At 37.3% G+C, this 27,155-nt stretch overlaps 1 protein-coding gene across 6 annotated transcripts in view; it reads left to right on the top strand.

Moving 5' to 3' along the window:
* MAP3K13 (mitogen-activated protein kinase kinase kinase 13) overlaps nucleotides 1-27,155 on the top strand; it is a 149,798-nt gene that overhangs the window by 63,559 nt on the left and 59,084 nt on the right. Inside the window, exon 1 of one of the 6 annotated variants that reach the window (XM_032482912.1) lies at nucleotides 4,697-5,286. The exons of 4 other annotated variants lie outside the window; for them this stretch is intronic. The gene's annotated coding sequence lies outside the window, so the exon portion shown is untranslated. Of the gene's footprint in view, nucleotides 1-4,696; nucleotides 5,287-23,215; nucleotides 23,263-27,155 lie in introns of those variants that run through there. One more of the 6 variants, XM_014562688.2, reaches the window with a different exon arrangement.

Raw genomic sequence — 27,155 nt, 5'->3', positions numbered from 1 at the left:
GAGAATTCTGACTAGTGTCCTCACCTATTAGACACATTGTTTAATGTATTAGTTCATACAAACTACATCTTTCTGTAGAAAAATTTAGTTGGGTTTTTTTTTTTTTTTTTTTGATAAAGAGAATTTTTGTTCACCTTCGCTTAACTTCGTGACAGTTTTCCCCCTCTCACCTGAATTCAGGACCTCAGAGAGTATTCCCCAGCCTCCCAAAGGAAAATGATTTGGATAGGCTTTTCTTTGGAAGATGTGTCACTAGTACATCTTTTTAAAATGTCCAGCAAAAGTCTGTTCAAGCTTTATCATAAGCAAAATAAAGCTTTATTTTGTTTATTCTTTTCTGTGTCTTTTATTCCTGAATCTACATAGTTACTGAAATTTCCTTTGTTAAGAGAGTAGAAGGGCCCATGGTATTTAAATTAAAACGATCATAAAACAAAAACAATTACCAGTGTCATTCACTGAGTACCTTGTATATGCAGGTACTCTGCTGAGGTGTTTACATGTGTTATTTAACTTTCACATAATAGGCAAAGCCTATTATTATCCCCACTTTATTTTTCTTCCAGCTTTATTGAGATATAATTGACATACAACACTGTATGAGTTTGAGGTGATTTGACTCACATACATCACGAAATTACTACAATAAGTTAAGTTAACATCTATCATTTTATATACATAGAAAAGGAAAAAAAAGACAAATATTTTTCCTTCCTTGTGATTAGATCTCTTAGGATTTACTCCCTTAACAACTTTCATCTGTAACATACAGCAGTGCTAATTATAGTAATCATGTTGTCCATTTTATCCTTAGCACCTATTTATCACATAACTGGAAGTTTGTACCTTTTGACCACCTTCATCACCATACAAAGATATTGCATTATTAATAACTATATTCCCCACACTGTACATTTCATCTGCACTTTAATAATGAGAAACTGACACTCAGGTTTATCTGAACTTACATTAACTAATAAACGACAGAGTGAGGATTTGAACCCAGATCTCTTTACTAGCTTTGAACCATGCTGGTTACCTGTGAAGGAAATCTGAAGCTTCATGCATTAGCATTGAGGTCATTATACTCTTTCTTTTTCCTGGTATTTATGACAAAAATTGCCACTGGGTTATACTACTTTGGACTTCTCTTAGATTCTGGTTTAAATGAGTCATTTTCCTTAAAAAAAAAAATTTTTTTTCTGAAGAAAAAATCCAACTCTAGAGTTGCTCATATTTATATAGCAGAATATTGTACCTAAACTTCTTAAATTTTTTCCTGATAATGAGTTTTTAATATTTTCTTGAGAAAGGAGACCATAGTCATCTTCTGGTCATTATTGAAATTTGAAGCGTTTCATTTGGTTTGTGAAAGAGCTTACGCACTTTGATAATGGTTTTGCAGTCCTCCATACATAGTATCCCACATGCTGAGATGAAAAGTTACTTGTGATGATGGGACTTGGTTTAATATCTCTAGAGTTGCAGTGTTCCGTTCAGTAGCCACCAGCCATATGTGACTATTTTTCAATTTAAATTCATTAAAATTAAATAAAATTTAAAATTCAGTTCCTCAGTTATAAACGCACATTTCAAATGCTAAGTTGCCACATGTGGCTACTGTAAGAGACAGTGAAAATTATAGAACATTTCCATCATTACAGGAAATTCTCAGGAAGTGTTGCTCTAGGACGTTCATTTTTCATGGCCCCCTCTCCCTACCTTCCAAATTCTGTCCCCACAATAACACTGGCCTCCTCTAAGAATAATCTGTGCAGTTTCTGTAGTTTGGGGATACAACTTATCTTCCCAGTGATTTCCCATGATATCTGACGTAGAGAAATTTTTGTTGGCACAGTTGATATTTCTGTGCTTATGAGGAGGCATGCTAACCCAGACTAAGTTCATCTTACTAAAATGGCAAGTCTGTAGAAGCAGCTAATTTTTATTTGCCAGATTATATATTAAGCCAACATCTTAAGTGGCTGTTACTAGAACCATTTATATACTCTGTTTTGTTGAATTCCTTCAGAGACCTATCCTGATTCCTAGCGAACTGACTGAGTAATGATGTTGCTGTCAAACTTTACAGTGAACACGTTAGCTTCTGTAACAGATCTGGCCACCTCATTGACATGTTCCACAAAGAGGTTGCCTCTCTATTAGTTAGTCTGTATTATTTGGAAGGTTTGTTTTTGTTTTTTTTTAAATCCAGTTCTTTCAGTGTATTCTATTGGCTTTGGTTAGTATTGAAGGAAACAGAGATGTCTTCTTTCCATTTGTAGGTTCTAAAATAATCTTGGGACAGAGACATATTGATTGATACAGGTCAGTGTGGTGCACTCAGGCCTACTAGGAACGTACCAGTACTGTACTGGTCTTGAGCACACGCATCTCACATGGGTAAATTTCTTTCGTCTGTCTTTTCCATAATGATATTCTACAGTAAGCTCCTTTACAGAAATTTGTTGAATATGTTGTTTGCCAATAATATTCTATTGCTTGAGTATATAGAACAGTATACTGAACATCTTTGCTGTGTGTAAAGTAATCCTGGAAAGTTTTTTTTTCCCCAAATAAGGTAAGCAGTGAGAAGTACTTACTAGTGTCAGGTTTGAACCCTTCAGAACCACACAGGAACAGGCAACCACTTTTCTTCTCTCGGCTGTACAAATAATCTGATTGAGAGATACAGTAGATATCTGTTCAGAATGTTTTTGGTCACTGGACACCTTATAACCATAGCCTTATATTAACCACTGTTGTTCCAGTTTCAAGGATTTGAAGCCATTTCCCAAGTTTAAAAAAGTTGTGATCAGTATTAGTAAATTGTTGGTAATTATGAAGTGAAATTATGGGGTACAAAGGCAGTAAATTATATTAATCTCTACTTTTGTGTAACTTTGAAAAAATTTAAAGTGAAGAGCAAAAAAGTTCACAAGTTATTTTATTTTTTGCCTCTGAGTTGTATGAGTTTCTTATGTATTATGTATTAACCCTTTATCAGATACATGGTTTACAAATATTTTCTCCTATTCGGTAGGTTGCCTTGTCATTCTGTTGATTGAAACTTTTTAGTTTGATGTAGTCCCACTTGTCTATTTTTGCTTTTGTTGTCTATGCTCTTGGTGTCATTTGAAGAAATCATTGCCAAGACCAATGTCAAGAATGCGCAAGGGACTTGAACAGTTCTCCAAAGAAGACATACAAATGGCCAATAGGTATATGAAAAGATGGTGCCCAACATCATTATTAGAGAAATGCAAATCAAAATCACAGTGAGATATCACCTCACATCTCTTAAGATGGCTATTATTTTTTTAGAAAGATAACAAGTATTGGGAAGGTTGTGGAGAAATTGGAATCCTTGTACAATGTTGATGCCAGTGTAAAACAGTGCAACAGCTATGAAAAACGATTAGGCGATTTCTCATAAAATTAAAAATGGAACTACCATATGATCCAGCACTCTCATTTGTGAGTATATATGCAAAAGAATTGAAATCAGGATCTTGAAGAGATATCTGCACTCCCATGTTTATTGCCCCACTATTCACAGTAGCCAACATATGGAAACAAGCCAAGTGTCCATCGACAGATGAATGGGTAAAGAAAATATATACAGTGTATACAATGGAATATCATTCAGCCTTAAAAAAGAAATCCTTCCATTTATGATGACATGGATGAACCTGGAGGACATTATGCTAAGTGAAATAAGCCAGTCACAAAAAAAGACATACTGCATGATTCCACTTACATAACATATCTAAAATAGTCAGACTCATGGAAGCAGAGAATACAATAGTAGTTGCCAGGGGCTGGAGGAGAGGGAAATGGGGAATTTTTATTCAATGTGTATAAAGTTTCAGCTATACTAGGTGAGTAAGTTCTAGACGTCTGCTATACAACCCATTTCCATATAGTTAACAGTATGGTATTGTACTGTGCATGTCAAAATTTGCTAAGAAGTGGCTCTCGTGTTGTGTTCTTAACACAAAAACTAACAGCAATAATAACAAAAACCCAAAGAACACAAGGAACTTTGGGAAATATTGAATAAGTCTACTCCCTTGACTATGATTATAGTATCATGAGTGTTTGCATAGATCCAAGCTCATCAAACTGTACACATTAAATATATGTAGTTCTTTGTATATCAATTATACTTCAATAAAAGTGTTAAGATCTTTAAAATAAGAAAAACTTCAAATGTTATGAGCTCTTTGGGGGAATTTAATACAGCTTTTTTGTTATTAGTAATAAGGCATCTTACTAAAACCAAAATTTGCTCAAAGAAACATTAAGAGCTCTTTTGGTAAAATGACTGACTCAATAAAAAAAAATCTTAAAAAAAAAGCTCTTTTGGAGCTGTGCCTTGATTGAATATCAGAAGTTTAATAAACCAATGAGGAAATGTGCTACCCTTATTTAAATGTAGCAGTAAATTATTCTTCCACACCTACTTTTGATTCATCACAAATGTCAGCAAGGTGATATTATTCTACAAAACAATTACATTTATGTAATGTTTTCTTATATATTTCCTTAATCACTAAGTTATTATTCCCATTTTTTTCCTCTACTATTTTGCTTTTACAAGTCTTGGTGTGCAAGGCATATGTGTCTACTGGGCACCAGTTTTAGAAACTTACTTCTCTGATTTGTTTTTATCACATCAGATCAGGCACATTGTAGAACAGCAAGAAAAGGGTTAAAGAAAATAGCTCTAATGAATAAAAGATTGCCGTTATCTTCTATATGCACTTTTGGTAGCACTGATTCCACCGAAATTCTATTTTTGATTCCTTCATTCAATAGCAATAATACTGTTCTCATGACTATCACAGCTTGAAACACACGCACGCGCGCGCGCGCGGACACACTCACACACACACACCCTTCTCAGGCTGCCGGTCTGTCCTAAGGCAGTAGCAGACGCCTGATTGGTGGAGTCTGTTTATTCTGTGACCAGATTCCTTCTAAAAGAAGGCAGGCCATGACTGCCTGAAGCCTATTGGCCGAGGCTGCTCTGGACCCTCCCTTTCTTTTTCACGGCACACACCACAGCGAAGTCTGTGCGGAATCCTAAACCAGCCCAATTTACATCCATTCATGAATCTGTGACGTCAGCAAGACTTCGGGTCCTTTGCGGTGGGCTGGAGGATTGTGTGGGTGGAATCCCCCTCCCCCTTATTTTTCTAATTCTGCAAGGCTTTCTAAATTAACCTTCCATCTTTTAAAAGCAAGAAAATGGAACGGCATGTGTAGGAATTCTTCATTGTTGTGAGTATCGCACTCTGTTTTTCTGTTTCATCAGCATTTATTTCACAAGGACAGATGGAGAACGTATTTGTGATTTGAAGTGATTAGAAAACTGGTATTATTGAGGGAGACATGGTGAGAGAGATAGGCAGAGACAGAGGCAAAGAGAAACCTGAAACCCGGTTACAGCTAGGAGCGTCTGAAACTGACAGCTGGTTTTCCTTTGCTTGTCTGCCTGCTAGACGTGGACATTTTTCATTTACGGTTCTGCACGTTACCTCTGGATGCTGGCTTGGCTTTCCTTAAAGGGAGATTCATCTCTTGGAGAGATGATGTGAATTGCATTAAAGGAAAAACCCAGAACTGGTACCAGAAAGGTGCTGGGGAAAGCCGGGCCAGCTAGCCGGAGCAGGTTCTATCCTGCTGAGCCCTTGTCTTCCTTTCTGCCGTCCTTTCTGTTGTTTCTCACCCTTCACCTTGTCTTTGTTTCATAGTTGTATAACAGTCAATGTCTTGGGATTGCAGGTTGGAGACGGTGAATACTAATCCAACCTTTTTTATTTTACCCCCAAAAATCTTTTATTATGGGAGCTATATAGTAGTGTATTTATACATATTTGTAGCTCTTTATGTCATTCTATAGATTTTATGTTTTCAAAAACCTAAAGCCTGCACCAGAGGCAAAAGAGGAATTATCCTTAAATTGTGATTTATTTAACATCCCCTAATGAAAACTAGGTGGTTTCTTAGTATATCCCATAATTATATGCATAGAAATGCACATGAGCATTTTTCTAAGATGAAATTCCCAGTGAAAATCATTCACTCCGCTGTGTCTGGGAAACACGGAAAACTTCAGATAGGTTCCAGGTATGAAGTTGATTTGATAGTTTGCTTGGAGTTTTAACAAAAGTTAGTATTTGTAACTGAATTTGTTCCCTAAGGCTCAGGCTGATTCTCGTGAAAGTTGTGGTCGTCAAGAAGAGAGATGTGACATCGTGATATGTTCCGCCCCTGGGGCAGCGCCTTAACCCACATAATCTTTTCCAGCTGCCTCACTTTGAGCAGTTTGTATTCTGGTCAGCAGCATATACCTGGTTGTTTCCAGTGAGAGAGAACACAAAATGTCAGTTGTTTTTTTTTTTTATCATTCAGCCTTGTCGTGTTTACCTTGTATAATCAATACTTAGTTTTGAGAACTAATGAAACAGGGTTCCTAAATTATGGCTTTAATGATATCTTTTGAATTATTCTTATCAATGAATCTTCCAACTGAAAACTCATTTCATTTCAAAATTACCTGAGGATTTGAAATTTTACTTATCTTGACATTGCCTTCACTTGTTATGTTTTTCTGAGTACATCTGAACTCACTAGAGTTATAGAAGGAAAACCTCTACCTGATTCTAAATCAGATTTTTGTCCTATACTTAGACAACTGTGATGTCATATTTTGCTATTTTTTATCTGCTGGGTTAAATAAATGACACAGTTCCCTATATTTATAAACTCCTAGACTTATTTCAGTGTTTTTCATGTATGTACCTTCAGAGACTTTGTTGAAAGGAACAATTTCAAAGTTATTTTAAATTATTAAAGTCTACTAAATCACTGCTAGATCAAAAGACTGAATCCTTAGGATTTTTTTTTAAATGTGTCTACATAATCAAACTCATCTTAGGAAATGTTCATCAGACTCTATCTTTTATATACATTTTGCCAAAGATAGCTTTATTTCCATGAAAGAAATACAGTCTGCACTTTGGATTTATTAAAGTAAAGCTATCCCTTTAAGGCGCAAAGTGGGTATAGAATCTCCCTCTCTCTCTCTCCACTCCTAGTGGCTGTATTCTAGATTATATTTATTTTCATGTATAGTGTAGTTGTAGGGGAAAAAAACAATAACTCTTAATTGTTTAATATCAAACAATAAAATCCTGTGTATCAGTGACTATCAATAGATGGCTTTCTGTTTAAAAATTGAAGCTACTCCAGAAGTAGGAATTTATTTATTTAGTAAACAAAGTCAGTCAAACCAGAGCCATGTCCTAGGGAGCTGTCAAAAGAATGGTTCCTAAGGGCCAGAGGCCACATCCACTGGTATATGACGGAACAACCATACTTTGAATGGCAGAACCGGTCAGTTTGGTTTGCACTGTCTGCCTGTCCTCTCTATGTGCTACAGCTGAATTAATTGCCTGGGAAGCTCAAATGAATCAAGATTGCCACGAAGACCAATTCTGCCAGGTGGCAGCCTGATTCTGACAATTTTGATTAAAATAAAAAATATTCATCAAGAACACTCTTTTACTTTAAAAAAAAAAAGTCATTTAAAAGATATCACATTCCTGTTCTGTGTCAGTTATTATTCCTTAAGGATGTGGGGTAGAGGAAGAATTAGAGGATGCCATCTTTACACCTAAGGAATCTAGAAGGTAAGATACCATACACTTAAGAGTGTTGTGGTTCAGAAATTTGTTTCTTTAAATAGACACTGAGATTAGAATTACCTTAGGAACTTCCTGTCTCTCTTTCCTATCCAGTGGTTTTTAGAATGTTCATAGAGTTGTTCAACCATCACCACAGTGAATTTTAGAACATTTTCATCATTGCAGAAAGAAACCCCGTAACCATTAGCAATCACTCCTCATTTCCCCTCAACCCTCAGCCCAAGGTAACCACTAATGTTTCTCTACACTTAGAAATCTTCCCTATTCTAATCATTTCTTATAAATGAAATCATACAGTATATGGTCTTTTGGACTACAGTTGATCCTTGAACAATGGTGGGGGTGGGGGCATTGATCCGAGTATAATTACACTTTGCCCTTTGTATCTGCAATTATTCCACATCCTTGGATTTGCCCAACCATGGACTGTGTAGTACTGTGGTTTTTACTTTTGAAAAATTCTAGGTATAAGTGGACCTGCACAGTTCAAAGCCATGTTGTTCAAGGGTCAACTGTAGCTTCATTTAATTTAGTATAAGATTTTCAAAGTTTTTCCATGTATCAGTGCTTCATTTTTTTATTGCTGAATGGTATTCCTTTTTATCCATTCATCAGTTGATGGACATTTAGGTTCTTTCCAAACGCTTTTGGGCCGCTATGGCTGCTATATGAATAATACTGCTATGTACGTTTGTGTACAAGTTTTTGTGTGAATATATGTTTTCACTTCTTTGGGGTGTACATCTAGGAATGGAATTGCTAGGTCATATGATAGCTATATGTTTAACGTTTTCAGGATTTTCTAAAAACTATTTTGCAAAGCAACAGCACCATTTTGCATTCCTACTAGCAATATATGAGGGTTTCAATTTCTCCACATCCTCATCAATAATTACTATCTATCTTTCTGATAAGAGTGATCTTAGTGAGTTTGAAATCGTATCACATTATGGTTTTGGTTTATATTTCTCTAATGGCTAATGGTGTTTACCATCTTTTCATGTGCTTATTTATTTGCCATCTGTATTTTTTGGAGAAATATGTATTCAGATCTTTTGCCCACTTAAAAATTGGGTTATTTATCTTTTTATTATTGAGTTTAAGAGTCCTTTATATATTCTGAGTAAAAGTTCTTTAATAGGTATATGGTTTGTGATTATCTCATTCTATGGGTTGTCTTTTGACTTTCTTGATATTGTTTGCAGCACCAAATTTTAATTTCTATAAAGTTCAATTTATCTATTTTTTTGGTCATTTTTTATTGTGCTTTTGGTGTCATATCTAAGAAGGCTTTACCTAACCCAAGGTTATGAAGATTTACTCCTGTGTTTTCTTCGAAGGGTTTAATAATTTTAGCCATTACATTTAGGTCTCTGATCCATTTTAAGTTATGTTTTGTGAATGATATAAAGAAGGGTTCAGCTTTATTCCTTTGAATGAGGATATTCCAGCAATATTTTTTGAAAAGACTGTTCTTTCCCCCATTGAATTGTCTTGGCACCCTACCAGGAAATTAAAAAAAAAAAATACTGATACCATGTTCCCGCCTCCAGAGATTTATATTTAATTGGTCTGTGGTGGGGGCCAGACATCTGCCTTTTACAAAAACTCTCCCCTCCCAAAAAAAACCTCCCCAGATGATTCTAATGTACAGCCAGAAATGAAAACTATTGGTATGGACAGAGGGTTAGTCTTCAAAAAGAAGAGAGACACTATTTCTAAATCAGGATACAGGATGAGTGAAGGAATAGTATTCTGATATGGTAAAGAGGGAAGAGAGGAAAATTAAGATTCATGCCAGAAAGCATTGATTTTCTTGCTAAGTAGGTGTTAGTCACTTTCAAAGAGTGAGAACATCATCAAAGCTTAGTGAAATATGTTAAAGGAAGAGAAGGAGCTAACACTTACTAAGCAACTTCTACATTTCTGTAAATCTGCTAGGAGCTTTTACATACATTATTTCATTTCAAATATAATCCTCATGGTATGAAGTAGATACTGTAACTCCCATTTTACAGATGAGAAAACAGGCCCAGAAAGTTTGCTGACTCAGCCAAAGACACCAGGTAGTGCACATTATACCCAATTTTTAAAGCCAGCTCTAAGTCTTAGTCACATTCTCTTTTTTCTGTATACCATGAATTTTGAGCATTGAGTCCTATCATGAATTGTGATTGGTCTGGTCCAGCATGAATCTAAAATCTTTTCTAGTAAAGCTCTGGACTGGACAAAGAGTAAAATAAGTTGGACCGTGGGGGTAATACAGGGTTAAGTGTTGGCACAGCAAGTGCGTTGGAAGATAAGAAGGTGGGGATAAATGAAAATTACCATGTGATGGCTAATCATGGAGCCCAGGCTAGCTATACTCTGCCTAGATGTAGCTGGAAGGAATAATCTTAAGAGGACAGAGGGCTGATACACTGGGCATGGGAGAATGATTAAAGGGAATGGTGGGGAGACCAGGGAGGAAACAAGGATATATCAAATAGAATCAGCAGGTGTAGAAGTGTTGTCATTCATTTAACAACAAATACTTATTGAGCATTTACTATATGTTCTAGGTACTGAGGACCTAGCAGTAGGAAAAAATAGACAAAAACTCTTGCCCTCTTGGGGGCTTATTTTATTGCAGAGGACAAACAATAAGTAAATTATGTTTAGACAGTGATAAATGTTAAGGAGAAAAATGAAGATGTGACGGGAATAGAGAGTGCTGGGTAGGGTAAAATCAAAAGGGACCTTTTCATCATTTGGTTTATGTGCAGATGCAGATTTCTCAAGGAGATTAAGGAAACATCAAACTGAGGGGTTGACCATGCCAGGCACTTTGAGTATACAAGGAGAGTATTTTCTAAGTACTAACTCAAAGCGAGTGTTTGATATTAACTTTTTTTCACCACTTTATACCCTGTGCCTGGCATAGTGTAGATACTTCATAAACGTGTTTATTGGCTAAGTACCTTTTGGGGGGATTAGTGATTTTTCCACTGGTTGGAGGCCAGGGCAGGGATGGTGCTTGGGAAATTTTTTCAAACTCTGCTTGCTGACCTAATAGGATAGATCCTTCTAAGTGTGCATGTGAGTGTATGTGTGTATGGGGGAGGGAGCCCTTCCATAATGTCACAACTGAGAATCACTGCATGGTGAGGTACAGTTAGTAAGGTGGATGTGTTCTGGTGTTCAGATGAATTGGGCAGAGAACCATCAGCATAGCGCATGCTGGAGACACTTGAATTTCTTTTGCTTTTTACACTTTAGCAGGAGATTCACATGTATTACCTGGAACAGAGGGAGAATTGAACCCTTGGTGTATAGTAAAGTTTTTAATACTGAGGTTCTATTATGCAACGATTTATCTGCCTTCTTTATCTAAAAGGTTACTTATATTAAATGTATAAAATCAACATGTTTTCTGTTTACCTGCTGTAAGGCACAGTGATGCAATGGAAAAAGAATTAGACTAAGACTGTAAGGACCTGTGTAGCAGTCTCAGGTTATCCTTAGCAAGATTCCAATTCTCTCAGCTTCTTAAAATTTTTCCTCAGCTTTGGTTTTAATATATGAGATGAATAAGTTGTTTTTAGTGATCTCCAATATCCTTTCTAACTCTCACATTGTTAGAATTCTTGAGATCTGGCTATTACCTACATCAAATAGGCAAGTGACAATTTGTAAGACAATCAGGTTAAAATCTACCTCTATTTCAGTTCTTTCATATTACTTTTATAGAAGTTTAACCCCCGTGGAATGCTACCACAGCGGAGAGGAAAAAGTGTCAGGAATGTTTCAGACGGAGATATCTGGGTGAGATATAGAAAGGTTAAATCACTTTCAGATTTGCCTAGGGACTTCCCCATACAGAGGAAATAGACTCCTGATGAGATCTGACTGTGTCACCTTTAGGCATGCTCGTTATAAATGTGATTTGTCTTGGCCATTGTTCTTTGTAGTCAGGAGACAGCTTTCATTAGGCTAGTGATGTGGCGATCTGGGCTATTGGGGCATGTGGCAACAGATAATCTAATAACCTCAGTTTGGTTGTCTCATGTAGCCTTTTCCTTGATCTGACTTTTTTTTAGTGCTTTTAAGAAGCAGGACTCATCATGTTGGCTCTTTCTGTCCATCTCTCACTACCTCCTGTGATTCTTTAATTCAGGCTGAAGTGTGGTGAAGGATGGAAGACTGCAGTGATTAAGAAAATGAAGATCAACTAAATCCATAAATGGTTTTGTCAGGCTTTGAAAAAATAAAATTTTGATATTTTCTGTGAGAATTGCTAGCCTTTGAAAATTATTCCTTTCACAGTTCTCCAGATAGCAAATTGGCAGATGGATTGGTGTTTTGAGTTTGCAGATTTTGTCAAAGAAAAAAGATACATTTTTAAAATTATAAAACAGAAAAACCTCTTTTTCATTTTTGTGCTCATTTCCTCTGGTCTCAAATTTTTCTTACGTCCTTTTTCATTTCCATAGTAGTTAAGCAGAGAAGTCTAACGTCTAATCCTAACAGCTATAATAATTTCATGTAGTGGTTTCATTTAGTAACAATGCTTATATGTGTAGCAGTGTGGTTAAAAACATCTTGCAAAAAGCAATTATGTATAATTAAGTGATGTGATAGAGATATTTGCTAACGTTAAGGTGTTAATCCCATTGCAATATATAAATGTATCAAACCAACACATTGCACACCTTAAACTTAAGCAATGTTTTATATCAATTATATCTCAATAAAAAATTTTAAAAGAGAGGAAAAAAGCAATCATGTATTGCAGGGAAACCCTAAGAGAATGTGTAGTAATTGCAATTTTAATTATTTTAAAAATTTAAGGAAAAACAATATAGGATTTCCCACTGACAGATGGTAATTGTCTTCAGTGTGCTAATTTGAATTGTGAATTCCTGGGCTGGGGGTAATTGCAGAATTCAGCAGTATTAGGAGGACATTTAATGAAATTCTAGATTCCCAAAAAGCCAGAGAAGTGAAAGAATGAGTTGATTTAAAGTGAAAGGCTCAAGAAATACCCAAAGACAAAGGAGTGGAGAAGGTGATGGAGGAAAAGGAAAGCAGAGCCCAGGGAGACTGGCTGAGCTGATGGCTCACCTGCCCAGGCAGGTGGCAGCAAGGGCAGCAAGGACAGCAGTTTCCACCTTAAACCAAAGAGAAGGGATCTGAGACCCAGACCAAAACAGACTCTTAGAGTCCTAAAGAGGGCTGTCACAGTTGCTATTACTAAAGAGGGCTCAATTTGCAAAATAAGCCCTCCCTGGAGGCTTCTTACTACCCCTGAGGCACTGTGCCTGCATTTCCAGTAGCTGTTCCTCCTGTCTTTAATGGGAGACATTAGGCTATCTGCAGGCATGGATAACCATGGATAATTGAGATTAGTGAGATCAAGCCCACCAAAACACAAAGCCGTGATTGCTTTTTCCAGAGAAAATAATCTTTTGATTAAAGTGAGATTAAGCATTTTACTAATTACTTACCAATTATTTCCTCTCACGTAACAAATTCAAACACATGTTCATACTAAGAAGAAACAGATGCAACATACCTTTGGATATTTCCAGTCACTACCAGACCTAAATTACAGATTCATTTTGAATCTTTGCTACATGCAAAACTCCTAGGAAATACCCACCTGATATTGCAGCTGCTGGTGCTCAAGAGCCAATGTGAAAAGAAATTTTACTACTTTGCCAGGTTCTCCCTCCTCATCCATCCCTCCCCCGCCCCCCATTTCTGGCCATTTTTTAACAGAACCCCTTCCATCTGTTTGTCTAACCAAAATAACTGAACATTTGCTTTATACTGCTTGTGTTAGTGATCAGAGCTAGGCACTAATCTAATCCTTAAGTATTCTCAGAGACCTGTAGACCAGAGTAGATTTCTTGGAGAAAGAAAATCAATCACATAACCCTTTATATTTTCTTAGTCCTTTATATGATCGTTTCTCCAATCAGGGCTCTGCCATAACACGTTGAAATAGCACTCACTCTCCATCACCTGCTCTCCTTTGATCAAAAAGTTATCTACATTGATAAAGATTTCTTTTAACTGAATCTTATACCTTTGATACTGGCCTTTGTTAGTATCAGACTGCTTTTGTCACAGATTGTCTTTGTCTTTTTCCTGCTAAATATTTAAAAGGCCGAGGAATAGTTTTAAAAACAAGGACCAGCGAGCCACCCCAATTCTAAGAGCCTTGGACCAGGGCTGGAAATTAAAGAAGAATGGCCAAGAGAACTTCACTCTTAAGAGGGAGTACAGGGGCCGCTGTTAAGGAAAAGGATGGCTCTCCAAGGAGGTACCTGTCCAGGAAACTGTGCTACTTTAAAACTGCACCAAGCTCACGAGCAATATGAAATGGTCATTGTGATTTACCCGAAGTGCATATGGCTTGTACCTAAAAATGTCTTTATGCTGGAGAATAGTCATGTGTTTGAGTTGACTGGGCTGGACTTGAAAATTTAGGGTGAGGAAACTGTAGTCTTGAGGCTTCTATCTTCTAAGAGAAATCTCCAGTTCATTCTTGAGTGGTCATAGCCAAGGATTTGCCAAAGACTAAAAAACTAAGTTTGGGGGCCTTTCCTTTCACTGCTGTAAATATTTTATTTTTCACCACAGGTGACTGAAAAGTTAAAAAAAATATATATTTCTTTGACACTTTTTCCCAAGCAGATTCTCTTTTTGAGGGGTATAATTAATAAAATACAGTTTATGAAAATGTGCTCAATAAGACTTTTTGCAAATACTTCAGCTGTAGATCCTTTTATAGAGGGTGCCTAAATAACAAGAGAAAAAAACCTTTTTTTTCCCTCTATTTCTGTTTCTCAGTTGACCCATCCACATTAGCCTCCCCCACTAACCACGACTAGGTCTAACCGTCCTGGCTAGCTTACGTGCCTCCACAAAGCTGGCCCTATACAAGTAAGAAGGATTTTTTTTTTTTTTGATGACCTATAAATTGATTATATTTTTCCTCCCTTTTTCAAAAATAAGATGCATTTGCAATTTAAAAGCATTAATCCTGCAAGAGACCTTCCAGCTAACACAGTGGTTCTCAAAGTGTGGTTCTCGGACCAGGAGCACCAGCATCACCTGGGAACATGTAAGAATCGCACATTCTCAGGCCACTCCCCAGATGTTCTGAATCAGAAATGCTGGGGGTGGGGTCAAGCATCTGTTTTAACCAGCTGGCTAGGAGATGCTGATGCGTAGTAAAGTTTGAAAATCCTTGATTTATATCAGAGCTTCTCATAATTTGAATACACATGGGAATCACCTGAGGATTTTGTTTAAAAGCAGATTCTGATTCACTTAATCTGGGGTAACTTTGTCAGCATTTCTAATTAGCTCCCATGCTGATACTGCTGGCCCTAGGACCACTCTCTCTGAGGAACAAGGATTGAAGAATTGGCATGAGCTCCTCCAAGAACTACTGCCATGAGCAGGCTCTGTCAAAATTATAACTATCCCTGTAGCTCCTAAAGAAATACTCCCAAAAGAAGAAGTTTTATACATAAACATATTAATCACTGCATTATTTAAATAGAAGAAGAAATAGCCTGTTCAATAAAGGGAAATACAGTTGATACTCATTATTTGCAGATTCTGTATTTGTGAATGCAACTACTCATTAAAATTTATTTTAACCCCCAAATCAATACTTGCAGCTCTTTTACAAAAGGTCACTTGCAGACATGTGCAGAGTAGTGAACAATTTGAGTTGTGTGAAGTACACACTCCCAGCTGAGGTGGAACGAGGTAACGCTCTCCACCTTGTTTCAGCACTCATACTGTAATCAAGTGTTCTTCTCCAAGTCGATTTAGTACCTTGTTTTTTGCATGTGTTTTTTGTTGTGTGATTTTACTATTTAAAAGAGCCCCCAAGCATAGTGTTGAAGTGTTTCTATAAAGGCTATGGTGTGTGACAACAGCTTCATTTAGGCATGAATTATTGTGCTCTTGGCTGTAAATTCAATGTTAATGCATCAACAATGTATATCAAGTAAAGTGTCGTTAAGTAGAGACACACATAAAATAAGGCTGTGTATTGATCGGTTGATGAAAATGTGTCCAAACGCTCACAGTAACCGAACCCTGTATTTCTCATAGAAGCAATGGTTCCGTATTCACTAATGCATTGTTCTTGGTGACCTTATATAGAATCTAACTATCACAAATAACAAGAGTAACTATGGTTAATAGCCAATTGATAAAATATATGCTGCCTTTTAAAAATGACGGTGATGAAATCCGTGCAATCAATATGAAAAGTATCTACCATGTAGTGGTATGAGAAAAGAAACAGGAGATGGAGTTTCAAGTACAGTACAATTAGAGTTACATTTAAAATTTTTCAAGTGAAAAATGGAAGGAAATTTTTGAGTTAGGGTGAAAAAAATTTTGAGTTAGGATGAAAGAGTAATTTTTTCTTTATTTCTCAAATTTTTGTAATATTGTTACATTGCATTTATAATGTTATACTTTAAAATCTGTATCTTAGTAGTTCTTTCAGAGACAAAAGCTACTAAGAGGCACCGCCTGTTCACCTCCTTGAGAGGCGGAGGCAATACATTCTGGTTGAGGGGTTGGCCTTCTTAGAAAAGATTTATTAACATTAGTATAAGAGAGTGTGCTCTCTGTGTTAAACCAAATAGAAAGTGTTCCAAGTCACAATGTGAATATCCAAGAGAAATCCAGAATTACAGATCTCTGGTAGAGGTAAACTAGCTACTTGACAGATATGACTGGAACCATGCTTAGTAAATAATCTGTCTTGCCTAATCATAGCTTTTCTACTTTCTGTACATGTTTTCACTCTTTTGACATGGCTAAGAGCTTGGCTTCCAAGTCAGAGGGTTGAGTCCTGGTAGTTCCATTTATTAGCTGTCTATGTCTTTAAGTTATTTAATATCTCTCAGTTTCCCCCATGTATGTAATAGGGATAATTTTAGAACCTAATGATGTTAAATGAAAGGCTGAGCACTGGGTTTAAGATACACTAAGCCCTGAGTACATGGTAGTTATAACTATATGTTAGCTTCATTCTCTTCACTGATTGATTGTCTGCCATATTAAAAAAGGCTGTCAGTCAATACCTGGAGAAATTTAAAAAAGAAAGGAAAATAGTATTCCCATCCACAAATACTCACAGTCTCCCTGCAGAGATTAACACATACACTATAATATAATAGAACAGTGATGCTCAAACTTTTTGGTCTCAGGGCCAAAAAAGAAAAATTGAGATGCCAAAGGGTTTCTGTTTATGTGAATTGTAGCTTCTATATTTACCATAGTAGAAATTAAAACTGAGAAAAAATTTAATACTAATTAATTTATTTTTAAAAACCATTGTACATTCACATAAATAACTTTTTTATGAAAAGTAACTATAATTTCCACACCGCCAACATTTTGTTGTGAGGACAGTGGCATTATGAGAAGAGATTTTTGCAAATCTTTTAATGTCTGGCTTAGCAGATGATAGCTGGATTCTCATCTCAGTTTCTGCTTTCAATCTGTTGTAATATCAAATGCATAGAGTAGCCACTGGGAAATTCCACTGTAAGAATTCATGGAATTGTGAGAGTATGAGTGAAAAAGGAAAATGATGTCTCATTGTTATGAAAATAGTTCTGACGCCACAGACCCCTTCCGATCTCAGAGATCCCCAGGAGTCCCCAGAGCACTCTGTGAGCACCCTTGTATAGGATGTGAGTGTGAAGATGGAGCAAGAACAATAGCTGGTATCAATATTGTGCTCACCATGTGCCAGACCTTGTGCTTTACATAGTCAATTTAAGCTCACAGCAGCTTGCTGAGGTAGATGCTGTTATTGTCCCTAATTTCCAGGTGAAACCAAAGTACAAAGATGGTAAATTCCTCACAGTGGAACCAGCATTCAGTTTCAGATAGTCTGGCTCTAGGGTCCAAGCTCTCTTCTCTGCCACTGTACTTCTTCCCTACTTGGGAACTGAGTAAGATTTCATAGAGAAGATGACATTTTTCTTAAAGGATGTGTAAGTGGCAGTTTTTGTAGACAATCTTGAGAGAATACTTCATTTTAATTCTTACTAAATACAGAACAGGATTTTATTCTTGTGAAAGTTTTTAGCTTTCAGCTAAGCATTCTACACATGTTGTAGCATGTGTTAGAATTTCCTTCTTTCTAAGGTGGAGTAATAAATTCAGGGTTTTGTTTAAGAATAAATCAAACATGGGGCCTAAAGACATATCAGTTAACAAAGAAGAAAAAGAATGTAAAATACTAAAAGATTTAAGGAAATTATCATAAACCTATATTGTACTGCTTCTGTGCCTTATTACAAAGTTACTATTTTCAATATTTCTCCTGTAACTCATAATATTGCTTGGGTAAGAATTGAGAGGAGACTTAAAAAAAAAAAAGAAGAATGGTCAAGCAATAGCTAGGACCCATCACATGTACCTTAGTGATTTGTTGTGATTCTGGTCTTCTTTTCCCTTTCTCACGCTTTTTTCTGTTCCCATCCCCCCATTTTTTTCTGTCACAGAGGAAGTAAAACAAAACCCTCTTTCATCTCCTCTAGGAATGGCCATTTTATGGAACTGTTCACCATTTAACAAACAGATGAGTTAAGTATTTGTCTCTGACTTTAAAAGCCCAAATAAACTGAAGTACCTTCTATTTGAGCATAACCTGTCCTTTCATGGGGGGTGGGGGTGGTGTCATGGTCCTTGAGAAGGCTTTGTACAGGAAAGTTTGTTATTATCCTGGGACTATACAGAGAAGTCAGCTTTCAGAATACATTCTTGAATGACTCCTATGTGCTGGTTGATGTGCCTTGCACTGGGGATATATTGGTGAACAACCAAGTCATGGCACCTGCCCTCACAGAACTTATGGAGTAGTAGAGGAGATGGTTAAAGAGCAACTACAATAGAGTAGTATGTGCTATTAGGGGAGGGGTAAAAAAGTGAAGACACACAGGCTGCTAGAGGAGGACATAAGTGGAGCATCGACCCAGACTTGAGGGATTCTGGAAGGAAATGATAACAGACCTAAACCCGAAAGAACAAGCAAGAGTTGGATGGAGGCAGGTGTACAGAATACAAAGCAGACTGCGAGCGCTAAATTCCAGAGGTGAGCGAGAAGGCAGTAAACTCAGAGAACTGAATTGAGTCTGGCTAGTGGCTCGCAGGGCTGTATCAAACATGAGGCTAGAGAAGCAAATCATGCCAAGAGGGTTGGACTTTATTCTAGGAGCCAGAGATTTTCAAAGTTGAGTAGTATGTTCAGAATTACACGCTAGAAGTGGTAGGGGGAAGGTGTAGCTCAGTGATAGAGGGCCGTATTTAGCATGGATGAGGTCTTGGGCTTAATCCTCCGTTAAAATAAATAAATAAACCTAATTACCTCCCTCCCCTCCCCACCCCAAAAAGAATTACACACTAGAAAAAGCACTCTGGCAATGGAGAGAATGGAATAAGATGGAGAGACTAGAGACAAGGGTAAAATTAGAGGATTGTTAAAATCATCTAAGCAAAAATGATGATGACCTGTGCTAGAAAGGGTTATTGTGATGGAGAGAACACAAATTCAAATATATTCAGAAGTTAAAGGATACTTTTTAAAAGGGTAAAACAATTCATACACATATAAAATGAATATATGTTAAAGATATTGTTTACCTCATTAGTTAATCAGGAAACCAGACGGATATAATAAAGGAAATTCAAGGAACACACTTATATGTAGGCAGAAGGAGTGGTGAAATGCTGAAATGGCTTTGCAATCAGGGGCAAAACCAGTCAATACCCACCGGGCATTAATAATCAGTTGCATTCTACCAGATACAATTCATTTGCATTTCTACGGACAAGAAATAGTTGCATTACTAGATGTGTACTGCAATTTTCAGAGTTGTAAATATCTCAAAAATAAGGAAGTCTCACATAAATTGGGGGTGATACCCTAGGCAAGGATACCTTATAGTCTTCTTGCCCATTTCAAAGTCTTTGACAATTTTCCCTGACAAGAAAATACCCACAGGATTTTGGTGATTAACTGGATGTAGAGATGGTGAGCAGGGAGGAAGAGAGAAAAGTCAACTGTAACCATTTCATTCAAAGAGACTGAGGAACATTCAGCCAAGTTGTTGAAGATGGAACAGAAGGATGCAGTGGGAGGGTTTTGGAGGGAGAGGACCATGGGAAATGGGGTCAGGGAAGAGAATGCAAAGAAAAATACAGAGGTGAGCATATAAACCAGAGTTATTTACATCTTGGGCCATAACAAAGGAGAACAGCAATGTGATGCAAGGTAGGACTAGCTGGCTACAAGGTTTGAATAATTATTCCTAGTAGTCCTGTGTCTATAGTGTCTTTAGTGTCAGTGTTAGAACTTTTCATTTATCCCATGTCCTTCTGGCACTTGTCCCTATGTACCTCTTTGCTTGGAGTAGAAGCCTAAAAGAAAGATGAAGATTAAAAATATAGAAAGTGATTTTGATTTAACTAAACTGATTTAATGAAAATAACTCTTAAGGACAGAGAATCATGTCTTGTGTTTCTTTCTGTTCCTGGGATGACTAGCATAATAGCCAGCAATTATATTTCATAAATAGGTAGAATGAAAGATTAATGTTTTGGACTATGGCCTGAAGAGTTCAAGGATTTACCCCAGTTCATGTAGCTGTTTGGGTAAAGATTCTAGGATTCAGACCCAATTCTTCCGACTCTAAAGCTCATGTCACTAGGATGAGTGATTTAAATTATAATATCTCATGAAATTTTCAGCTTACCAGTTATTAGGAAAAATGAAAATGTATTTCTTTAGCTTTTAACTTCTCCTGTTCCAGTAACTAAATATAACTGCAAATTTTAGATATACTTTTTCTAAGGAGAAGTGACTTTCTATAAGGACCAAGTTTGAAATCAGATGGACCAAACAGGCAATCTACTAACTGTGTAACCTTGGGCAAGTTATTTAACCTTTCTGAGCCTTAATTTTCTCATCTGTAATATGATGATAATATTGACCTCTATGAAGGTATAAAAGTTAAATGAGATAAAGTATATAAAAAGTATAAGTATAATAGATGCCGTAACAGATACTGGCTTTTTTTTTTCCTTCTAAAGCTTAAAGCTTTCACATGCTTAACGCATACCAAAATCTGCTTTTATTTGAACAGGGGCTATATTAAGCATTTAGCTCTTTTGCCTAATTCTTCATCAGTCTAAATTTAGTTTTTTCAATATAATTTCTTTAGTAAAAAAAAAAAATTTCTTTAGTAAGATCTTTGTTTCTTGTTATGTTTATCACCTATTTCAGATACTTTGCTTTTCTCTCTTTCTTCCCAGTATACTAAGCTTTACCACTATGTGTTTCCAGAATCACACTGCTGGATTACAACTTAAATTGGGTTTGGTTTGTTATAGTTTTTGGAAACTCAACATAAAAATGTAAGATAACGCAGTGACTATTGTTATTATTTGCCACTCGCTTGTTACATGTCCCTGTGAACATGGACCAGTGGAGCACACCAGTGCAAGAAGTGTCTGTCTGCCCCCAAACAAATGAGAGCCCATTGTGATCCTCCTCCCTCCTTCCCTTAGTTTTTCTGACTGGCAATCAGAAGGCTCTACGTGATGAAACCGTATATGCTCACTTTGGAGCAACTGAAGGCATTTAGACCTTTTCATTGCTAGGTGTTGTATTTGCAGAGTTATTTACACCACCTAGCAACCTGGCCCAAGACAAACAATCCCTATTAGCTACACAGTGACTTGCTATACCTGTCATTGCTCTGTTAATGTAACAGCAAACATTCACTGTACCTAGAAGATGGCATTCCCCTCCCCCCCTTTCCTGTTAAGTTAATTTCATTCTCTGGTTGTTTTATGGTCTTTAGAACTAATTCATTAGATGACAGAAGCTTCCCATTTGAAAGACCCAGGAGAGGTCACTTGGTTCAATCCTCCATACCTAAGCAAGAATATTATAATTTTTCTCATAGACTGAGCATTTCCAGTGATGGGGAGAGCGAATCAGTTTTGAGATATCCTTTCCATCACTGGATTGTTCTGATTCATTATATTCACAGATTGCTTTTTTCAGTTGCTTAGAAGGGACCTTAGAGACCACTCTAGTTCAATTCCTTCAGTTTGCGGACGAGGAAATTGAAGCCGAGAGAGTTTAGGTGACTTGCCCAAGGCCAAACAACTAATTTATGACACAGCTGGGACTCCTGACTCCTGGTAGCTTATTTCCAAATCATTAAACTGCAAAATTACTGAAGTCATAAAAGCTGAGTAGTATTAAGTGCTATTATGCAGTGTATAAATGCTTTAGATGCAGCATATTTTAGCATAGCAAATATTTGTGTTGTACTGTGGGTAAACTTATTTTGATTTTTATGGAGAAAATCTAAGTCCTTTTAATTGTGTGAGAAACTCCCTGCACTAAACAGGGCTCTTTTTTTCCCCCTCTCCTTTTTAGAGGAGGGAAAAAGAAGTCATCAGTCTGGTTCTTACATCTAAGAAGTCATATGATCAAAAAGACACAAAAACACAGTTTCCTGCCTCACATGAGGGTTGTGGAGTGGCCTGGAGCCAGTGGCTTTTTTATATTCCTGTCAGGCTTTGGTCCCAGTGGCAATGTGGATGAGAGCCTGTCCATATGCCGGGGGACTTTGAAAGGTCGCCTGGCCTCTCCCTGCCTTCTGGAAGGACTGCACTTAAACGGAATCTGCAACCTTTGTGTCCTGTGAAATTATACACTGGAAGCTTTAAGGTCACCCCTTGCCCTTTGTGTTGGGGGGAAGGGGGTGGTCGTAAAGGGGAGGATACAACACTGATTGGCTAAGATGGGAGAAGCTGAGAGACTCTGAAAGGGTTTTTGAGGTCAATACGGACAGACTTGGGGGAAGGAACATTGGAAATGGCGGTGTCAGGCGCTGACAAGCAGTGCTATCTGTTCTGAAAAATAACCCAGAGCCTTAGAAAGAGGACCTGGCAGCAGCTTTGGGCCTGAGATCCAATGGGCTAGCCCTAATGTCTTTTCAGTTGTAGATTCAAAAATATTTATTTAAGGCTTATCAGATGTATCAACGAGAAAGACATCTTATTCCCAAGTTTCAAATTTTTAGTCTCATAGCCTTATAAAGATAGATGACCAGACTCTTGTTCCTCAGCAACAGAAAGATTACTCTATTATTTATTATCCCACGGTATTTTGAACCCCTATATAGCATGCATCATGGCTGGCTTTTCATTTGTGTTTGTGGCTAACTTCCCTACTGGGCTAAAGCACTGAAGAGTAGGGACCTTTTTTTTTTAAATTATGAAATATATAAGGCATACCAAAAGATAAAGAGGATGCCCTCGTTACACCTTTATATCCCCACACGGCTTCTAAGAAGCACAGCACCTAGCATGCACTAGGAAAGTTTTGTAGAATTGCAGTACAAACTTCCTTCTTATACTTTCGCAATCATCCTTCCTGTCTCTTGCAGATCATGCGGAATCAGAATCGTCTTCTCTGGGAGCCTGAGTTCTCAAGGTCAATGCAAATATACTCTGATATTCATGGAAATAGTAACTGCTCTGAAAGTCCTTAGAACAGTGATGTCCATATTAGATAGTCCTAATTTTTAATGATGGTTAGAACTCAGAAGTAGTGTTCTGTGCAGGTGACTTAAAGTTTAAATAAAGGAATGAAACAATAAAGGTATAAATAGCTAATCAGAAAATAGATTTGGCCTTAAATGATAGTAGTTTGTTATCTGTGTTTACTGTTACATTCTTTAACTACCACTGATTTTTTTGTGGAGGTCTCAAAAGTGTCTCATGAAAATGAATATGTGTATGTTCATGTATGATTGAAGCATTATGCTGTACACCAGAAATTGACACAACTTTGTAAACTGACTATACTTCAATAAAATATAAAAGTGGCTCATGGAAGGCAGAGGATTTTGAAGAAAGGAACATACTTGAGTTGAGGAGAGGCTAGGAGGTTAGTCATGTGTGTATGGGTGTGAGGTGTGGGGGAGGGAAAGGAGCTATGTGGTGGATTCAGGAGGAACGTCAGACAAAAGCCAATGATAAAATAACCCTTGAGAAAGGGATAATACTCACCAACGAGCTAAGGACTAAGCAAGTCCATAGAATTTATACCTCTCCTGACCTGACTGTAATAATTACATGAAACTTTTCCCTCGTGTTTGTCTCTCCAACAATATTTGTAGCCCTTTGTCCCAGTTTCAGTTTAAGCTACTTCCTTATTCCGTTTCCAACTGCCTTGCCTGGTAGAGTCTGTGAAATATAAACCCTCGCTTATTACCTCCTCATTGCAGTTCCCTGGCTGACACTTATTCTGAATTTTCTACCTGATCAGTGGTAGTTTCTAATGTGCCCCAGTGGAAAACCCTCTTTCACCATCACATCCAGCAGTCACTAGAGTCTATCACTTCTGCCTTCTCAGTATCGCTCAGATTCTTTCCACTCTCTCTCTCATAACTTTTTCCCATCCTCCATCCATTCATCTAACCTCTACCCTTAAACAGAATCATCTTTCAAATCTAATCAGGCCACTTCCCTTCACTTCTCCATGCTTCTTTGCCCATAAGAGAAAAAAAAATTCTCTACCCTATTTTTCCATTCCTATCTTCTACATCTCTGATCACTTCCCATCAGCCCTGCTGACATCTTTCCCTCTTCCCAAATTAACAGCATGATTTCTTTCACATGTCCATGTCTTTGTGCATGCCTGTTCCTCTGACTCATATTCTGTATACCTCTTCCCAATTCATCCTGGAGAGCAATTTTCCCTTCTTTGTACTTCAAAAATTTGTATCCATCTCTATCAGAGAGCTTCCCATACTACATATTAATCACTTGTTTACATGTATGTCCTCTGTTAGATTGTAAGCCCCTCTGGAGCAAGCATGTACTGTCTTGTTCATCTTTGCATGGTCCTTATTGCTTAACACAGAGCCAGCACCCTAGGCGATTAACAAAGCATTTGTCGATTCAGTGAATGAGCTGAACAGAAAATGTCTAAGGTGTGACCACCTTCCTCACAGAAATGGGAGTTTTTTGTGACCACCTTCCTCACAGAAATGGTGTAGTTTTGTGATTTTGGTGGCAAATCTAATGAGTGCCTTTCTCAGATGCCTGTGGTGAGAACTGATGTGAGAATGTCTGTAATAAGGTCCTTGAATACCTTAGAAGCTTAGGTCTAAGCTTTAGGTATTTAAGCAACATACCAAAAACCCAGTTGCTTGTATTCTCTTTCTAAGAATGATCTCAGGTGCCCTTTAAGGCTTAATGTAAGGCCTCAAAAAGTATCCTACCTGAAAATTTTTTTTGACTTGTCATTTTCTGATTATTTTTTATAAACTTGATTTTCTGTACTATTTCCCTGCTTATTAGGATTATTCCTTTCCTCTGATTTCTTTTGACGTGCTTCTACCATCTTTGAAGTTATCATATTTGGAGAAAATAGTCCAAAGCAGCTAAGCCCTTAGTAAGAGGAAGAAAATAATCAGCCACCAGAGCGCTTGGTTTGGGGGCGGTGCTAGTTTATATACACGCGTGCGTGCAAAATCCTGTAGCTTGTCGCTGGGTTAACGTCTCAGTTTTCATTTTGCGGTAAATAATGTCACCTTTTCTTCTTGAGGCATATTTTTAAATTCATTAAAAACAGATGAAGCAGGTCGGAACCTACTGTTTGTTCTCTCTCATTTAAGGACTTTTTTTGGCCCTGAGTTTCTCAAATCCTGAATTCTCTAATTGCCAATATTTAAAGTGTGAGAATTTTCCCTATAATTTTCTTATTTCAGAAATTTGGTATGGGGGTTGGAGGTGGTGTTGTCTGAAGGTTGCTTGAGACAGAGCTGAAAATCTGACCGCACTGTGTCCCTCCGCCGTAGCAGAGTCCCTTGTCTCGGCTCAGAGTTGCCCTGTCCCCCAGTCCCTTCTCTGGATGGCTGCACTGATAGATGGCTGCTCCTCGGGGAGCTGCATGGATCAGCCCTCCGTCCATTACCACGGAGCAGGATTATAATTTATAGCCCCAGATGGTGACTCACTATCCCACCGCTCCCCACTCAACTTCAGTAAGGCGGCAGAGGTATTAACTATTAAGTTGCTTCCTTTTTAAAATAATTGATGCTATATGCAAAGGGCTCTGTATAAAAATAGTTATAAAAATATTGGGAAAAGTAAAGTTTCATCAAGATGGGAAGAACATTATGCATTACAATAAAAAATAAACAAACGCATGGTCAGGTTTATTTTTCTTGGTCCACTTCCCTGTGGAAATGTGGTTTTGAGGCACAAATTCGGTGGTCAGATTCCTGAATTTTCATAGGGAGTTGTCAACTCTTTCTTCTTCTTGGTTGATTCTTAAAGCTTATGGGTCTACCCCTTATATGAAAACCCAGAGTGTTTGCATTCCAGGTTTTTGACAGAGAATAGAACCTATAATTCTTAGCTACTCAATTTTTTTGAAAGATTGAGTGTGATAAATAATGGTCAGGGAATATTTCCCGAAGGAGATGTAGTCCATGTCCTTCTGGATTAAATCAGACTTTCAGCTGTTTTCTTGGAATCTCTTACTGTGAGTATTGCTTTTCCAGAATACTTGGGAATCTTACCCTGTTGTGCTCTAAAAACTGTCCAAGAAATGCTGCTGTATTTGCTTTGAGAGTGTTGTTGAGGCTATTTTATCATCTTGTGAGGATCAGTGGAACAAAGGCCTCTCAGGCCTAGGTAGTGTAAAACTGCTTCTCCTGGACGGTTGGTTATGTTTTTCTTACTTGGATAATTGTGTTTCTCCTTACTTTGATCCACAGACAGCTCTGGTTCAAATTTGTGAACCATCTATAACAGTTGTTAGTATACAAATTATTTTTGTCTGATGGTTTTTGCCTTGGGATTTTTTTTAACTTTTTATTCTCATTTTCCCTTTACCTGTTTACCTACTGTTCTGTGTGCATTTTTGTCAACAGCCTCAAGTCCTTTCTAGAACAAAGTCCATGTGTCTGTCTCCTAATATATATTTATTTGTCAATTTAAGAAGTCAAACTTACTATATTCAGTCTCAAATAATATTATATTATCACTTTTTATAATATAATATCACCATACTACTATAACTTTTGAATTTTAGAATGTAGCTATAATGTGTTTTTGAACTCGTAAGATCTTTAACAGCTCCACAGTGTGAACCACGGAACAGCATTTATTAGACAGGATGTTGAGGCCAGATGACGCCTGGAAGTCTTACTGTGTAATTTAATCCTAAGAGCTGTGTTGTTTGGCTTCACTAGACTCCGAGTGTGCATATGTAATTATGTGCGCATGTGTAAAAAGCCCAGCCCTGATAGGAAAGAGAGGGAGGAACATCATTAGCAGAGATTAGATTTGTCTCTCCAGCTGGGCAATGTG

Source organism: Camelus ferus, chromosome 1 (assembly GCF_009834535.1).
Source record: "Camelus ferus isolate YT-003-E chromosome 1, BCGSAC_Cfer_1.0, whole genome shotgun sequence".
Taxonomy (NCBI): Eukaryota; Metazoa; Chordata; class Mammalia; order Artiodactyla; family Camelidae; genus Camelus; species Camelus ferus.
The sequence above is the reverse complement of the archived record's forward strand: the minus strand, read 5'-3'. Positions and strand labels throughout refer to the sequence as shown.